Consider the following 6,004-nt stretch of genomic DNA (forward strand, 5'->3'; position numbering starts at 1 on the left):
GGGGCCGCGGCTGCCCCTTTAAAGCGACAGCAGCCACCGCCACCCCACGGGGGACACCCCCCTGTCACCCTGTGCCCGCACCCCGAGCCCTCCGCCATAGCCGCCAATGCAGCGCGGCATCCCCCGGGAGCATCCCCGGGACCCCGCTGGGGAGGGGAAACTGAGGCACGCAGCTCCTCACCCCCTCCCCAAAACCAACAGAAAGATACCAAGGCTTTTTGGGGGACATAAAAGATCAATTTGAGGAGTCATGGAGCTTAAAATGGGATTTTTTGAGTCTTTTCCCACTGTTTGGATGAAATGGGGATGCCCCATCTGGATGTCTTTAAGGCACATTTGGAGTATTAGTTGGGAGCATCCTCTGCATCCTGATATGGCAGGGCAAACTGAGGCACACAGCCCTTCACACCCCCTCCCCAAACCAAATAAAAAGATCCCAATATTTTTTGGGAGGCATAAAACCTCAATTTGAGGTGTCGTGGAGTAACATCCATTTGATTAAAATGGGATTTTTGGAATGTTTTCCTGTTGTTTGAAGGAAATGGGGATGCCCCATCTGGATGTGTTTAAGGCATGTTTGGTCCTTGGGAGCATCCTCTGGATTGCGCTATGGTTGGGGAAACTGAGGCACACAGCTCCTTACCTCTTCCCCAAACCCCAACAGAAAGACCCCAAGGCTTTTTGGGTCATAAAATCTCAATTTGAGGTGTTGCAGAGTAACAGGGATTTATTCAAAACTAGATTTTTGGGTTCTTCTCCCACTGTTTGGAGGAAATGGGGACCCCCACTTGGATGTGTTTAAGGCACATTTGGAGCATTAGTTGGGAGCATCCTCTACATCTGGCTATGGCAGGGGAAACTGAGGCACACAAACCTCTCACTCCCTCCCCAAACCCAATAAAAAGACCCCAGGGCTTTTGGGGCATAAACCCTCAGTTCGATGTATTGTAGAGTAACAGCAATTTATTTAAAATGGGATTTTTGGGGTGTTCTTCCACTGTTTGGAGGAAATGGGGATGCCCCACTTGGATGTGTTTAAAGCACATTTGGTCATTGGGAGCATCCTCTGGATTCTGCTATGGTTGGGGAAACTGAGGCACACAAATCTCTCACCCCCTGCTCAAACCCAATAGAAAGACCCCAAGGCTTTTTGAGGCAAAAAACCTCAGTTTGGGTTGTAGTAAAATAAGGTTGGTTTATTTAAAAATGAGATTTTGGGATGCTCTCCTGCTGTTTGGAGGAAAAGAGAATCCTCCACTGGGAGGGTGTTTAAGGCACATTTGATTTTTGGGAGGGTGCTCTCTATAACCAAATGTACCTTAAACACAGTCCCAGTGAAGGATATTAATTTCCTCGAAAATTAGCAGGAGAACACCCCAAAAATCCGATTTTTAAATAAACCAACCTTATTTTACTACAACCCAAACTGAGGTTTTTTGCCCCAAAACACCTTGGGGTTTTTCTATTGGGGGGAGAGATTGTGTGCCTCAGTTTCCCCAAACACAGCAGGAACCAGAAGATGCTCCCAAGAACAAAACCTGCCTTTAACACATTCAGGTGAGGGATCCCCATTTCTTCCAAACAGTGAGAGAAAACCCCAAAAATCTCATTTTAAATAAATTGCTGATACTCCACAACAACCCAAATCGAGGTTTTATGCCCCCAAGAACCCTTGGGTCTTTTTATTGGGGTTCCAGACAGGGTGAGAAGTTGTGTGCCTCAGTTTCCCCAAGCACAGCAAGATCCAGGGATGCTCCTAAATTAATGCTCCACACATGCCTTAAATGGATCCATGTGGGGGATCCTCATTTCCTCCAAACAGTGGGAGAAAAACCCAAAAATCTCATTTTAAATAAATTGCTGTTATTCCACAGTACCTCAAACTGAGGTTTTATGCCCCAAAAAAGCCTTAGGTCTTTCTATTGGGGTTCCAGACAGGGTGAGAGGTTGTGTGCCTCAGTTTCCCCAAGCACAGCAAGATCCAGAGGATGCTCCCAATTAATGCTCCAAACCTTCCTTAAACACATCCATGTGGGGGATCCTCATTTCCTCCAAACAGTGGGAGAAGAACCCAAAAATCCCATTTTAAATAAATTGCTGTTATTCCACAATACCTCAAACGGAGGTTTTATGACCTAAAAAGCCTTGGGGTCTTTTTATTGGGGTTGGGGACGGGGTGCGAGGTTGTGTGCCTCAGTTTCCCCAAGCACAGCAAGATCCAGGGGATGCTCCCAATTAATGCTCCAAACCTTCCTTAAACACATCCATGTGGGGGATCCTCATTTCCTCCAAACAGTGGGAGAACACCCCAAAATCCCATTGGGTCGATGGGATGGTCACCACCTCCAAAACCCATTCCTGCCCCCAACCCTCCTGCAGATACCACCCAAAACAGCACATGGATCCACACCAGCCTACAAACAGAGCAGCACAGAGGCTCTGAGGGGCACTGGGGGCATCCCCAGAGCCTTGGGGATTTTCATCCCACCTTCCCAGCTCCTCTGGCTCCCCCAGCCACTCCCAGCTCAGACATCCATGTGGAAACGTCCTGCACTTGTTTAGACTCAGCCCTGGTTGCTGTGCTCAGTAACTCCTTCCAGATGTGAGCAGCTCTTTGCATAACGTCCCCGTGGCCACGTCCTGCCCGTGCTGGCTTCATTGCAGAGCTTTTTACTTTTTTTTTTTTAGTATATTTTTTAAATGCTCTTTCTCATTCTCAACCCTGCACACTGCTCCACAGGAAAAAATTCCTGGCCAGTGCCACCAGAACATCGTCCCTGTCAGAAAGGTTTTTGTGAGATGAGTGTCTGGCCTGTCTGACATCTCTCCTAGCCTGGAAACCTTTCCAAAAAGCTACATAAGCTCCTGGAAATGCAGCCAGTGCTGGGGTGAGGGTGAGATGAGGCTGGAGGTGGGAGAAGGGATTGAAGCTCTGCTCCAGGGCCCAAATCCCTGTGGCCTTTTCATGGATGTGGCCAGGGGACCAGGGAGCTCCAGAACTTGGAGTCCTCATAGCTCTGGAATATGAAGATCTGCAGGAGTGGTGGCCAAAGCCCTGGTGCCACTCTGAGGGGCTCACCAAGAGGTTTTTGGAAGAAGCTGAGCCCACCTCTCACATGGAGATCTGGTCCTTGCCAGGTGCAATTTTTCCTTCCTGATGAGGGAGAAGCTGTTCCTGCAGGAGCCACCAAGACAAGGGGAAACGCCTTGGAAGGGGCACAACCAGTGACACATTTGGGTGAAATCCTTTCTTTTGAGCACAGCAATGCTCCTGAGAGACAAAACACAGGTGGTTTCTTGGCCACAGCCACCCAGGGGCTGCATGGGGTTTGCTGAAAGAACCTCCTGAGGGTCCCCACAAATCCCAGTGGGGTGAGATCCCACCCAGCCTGGCTTGGGGGCCTTCTTTTGTTGGTTCATGGGGCATGGGGGTGACTGATCCCTCGTTGGAGCTTCTTCAGCTGCTGGGATTGCTGGCTGAGGGCAACTCCAAGCTCTTGGTGCTTTCATACAAAGTTCTGGAAGTTCTGGAGTCTTCCTGGAAGGCTGTGGGCTGGGAAATGGCTCAGGCACAGCTTGCACAGCATCACTGACTGTGGAAAATGGTGAAGGGGAGGTTAACAGGGTCCACAGAGGGATCTGAGGGTCCAGAGTTCAGCTCAGTTGCTGTTAGGGAGCAGGATCTCCAGGAAGGCAAAGTTCTGGAGAAACTGGTAACAAGGGGTTTCTTGTTGACACAGAAGTGCTGGGTCCCCTCCCTGGGACCTTCCTGCAGCATGGTGGCCACAGAAGGGACATCTCCTGTAGCTTCACCTCTTCCTTTCTCTCCCCAGGCCATGAGATGGAAACTGCAAGGCCACAGAGGGACTTAAATGAAAGATCAGCTGCAACAATACTGAGGAAAATGTTTAGGGAAACCAGGAGATGTTCCTGTTTCCTTGGTTCAGCTGACAGATGGTATTTCCATTTGCATTTCCATGGTATTTCCATTTGCATCTCCATGGTTTCAGACTTCCCCAAAGGAAGTGTCATCAAGGACAAGGGATGAGAAGAAAGCTGAGACCCTGTAGGAGCTCAGGGAGCTTTGGGTTTGTGAGGAACCACAGAAGAACCTGGAGGTGTTTGTGCAGATGGGGCACCTGGGGACAGAGTTTGGTGGTGGATGTGACAGTGCCTGGCAGTTAAGGGTCAGACTTGATGACCTTGAGGGTCTTTTCCAACCTAAATGATTCTGTGAAGAGCCAAGTGGACCTGGGATGATGAATCCCAAGGTGGAACCATGGCTCTGCCTGCCTGGGATCCCCTGCTTTTACAGCTGTGCTCTGCTGAGCATCTCCTCTAGGTTGGAATTCCCATGGGGAGGTGCTCCAGGAGATGGTGAGAGGAGGTTCTGTGGTGTCCCCCCTTCCTGAGAGGGTCAGGGCTCGGGCAGAGCAGGAGGGAAGAGTCCTCCAGATTCCCTTGGGACACGGGATGGAGGCTGGGGACGTGGTTAGGGACATATCCTGGGCTTGGCCAGAGGTTTTCACTCAGCAGCTGGCTTTCTGAGCAGGATCATGGAAAAGAAGGGATCAAATCAGGCCAAGGGAGGGAGAAAGAAAGAATAAAAAATAGGGGAAGCAAGAACATTCCTGGAGGCTGTCTGGCCTCTCTCCCTCCAACCTCCTGAGAGGAGCAGGAGGAGGAGGGAGACAAAACAAAAGGCACAAGAAGAGAAGGAGCCAAAATAGCACTAACACGAGGGCTGTGAGGTCCAAAGCAAGCAGTGCAGGGGCAGGCCCCTTCCCAAAAACCCGCCAGCCCTTGGAGGATCCGGGGGTCCTGCAGAAAACGCTGCCCTTTTATGGCCAGGCAAGGAGGGCCAAGCACAGGATCCTGCCCTACTAAGGGAAAACATCTCCTGCTCAGTGCCTGCAAGGAGAACACCCACAGTGAGTATAGACAAGCTCTCAAAGGACGACTGAAATACTGCTGCTCGTGTTGACCCCGATTCTTCTCTTCTTTTTTTTTTTTTTTTTTTTTTTTCTTTTTGGTTTTTTTTTTCTCTCTCTCTCTCTCAGAGTTCTCACTTCTGCCTCCAAACAGGGGAGAGGGGAAGCGAAAAAAACAAAAAACCAAAAAAAAAACCAAAAAACCCCCCAAAAAACCCCCAAAAAACAAAAACCAACCAACCAACCAAACAAAAAAACCCACAAAACAAAAAAAAAGCCAAACCATAAAAACCAAACAAAAAATGCCAAGCCAAACAAAAAAAAAAAAAAACCCCAAAAAAACCCAACCAAACCAAAGCCCCCTCCCCCCCAAAAAAACCCCAAAATAATCAACAAAAAAACCCCAAAAAACAAAAAACCACATTTAAAAAGAAAAGTGATGATTCAGGCAGGGCTGGCTGGGTCCAGGTGAAACCCTCCCATGGTGGGGTGGGGGGCAGGTTCAGAGGGTGAAGCCCCCTGAGCTGTTCCCCTTCCAGCAGCGGCTGTGCTGGTGTTTATCCTGCTCTGGGCTGGTGTTTATCCTGCCCTGGGCCCTGGAAGGGCTGTGATCCAAGCAGGGAAGATGTTGAGACTCCACTCTCAAGCACGATGTCTGTGCCAAGCCCATCCATCCACTGCTGCAAACCCCGGCCCTGGCTGACCCAGAATCTGCTGCCTGGATGGAACCACCACCTCCCAAAGCTGCAAAAGCCTCCCTACCCCATGGCAGGTGGCATTTTCACCAGGAATAACTTTTTGCCTCTGCCTGGCTAAGGTAGAGAGGGGAATCCACACCCTGACTCATAGAAACCCCATTGAATTTGTATTTTTCTGTATTTTTCACGCACCCAAGAATTTATCCACCCACGGGTATCTTCTGGATCCGGCAGCAGCCAGGTTTTAATTCTCAGAGGAGCTCATATTGGATTTTAGGCCTTTTTTTCTACCAATTTTGTAATCACCAGGTTTAATTTTATGTTTGATAACACCAATGTAAGGAAGTTTTAACCTTTGAGTTATCACACAGCGAT

This window comes from Zonotrichia albicollis, chromosome 1 (assembly GCF_047830755.1).
Source record: "Zonotrichia albicollis isolate bZonAlb1 chromosome 1, bZonAlb1.hap1, whole genome shotgun sequence".
In the NCBI taxonomy this organism is placed as follows: Eukaryota; Metazoa; Chordata; class Aves; order Passeriformes; family Passerellidae; genus Zonotrichia; species Zonotrichia albicollis.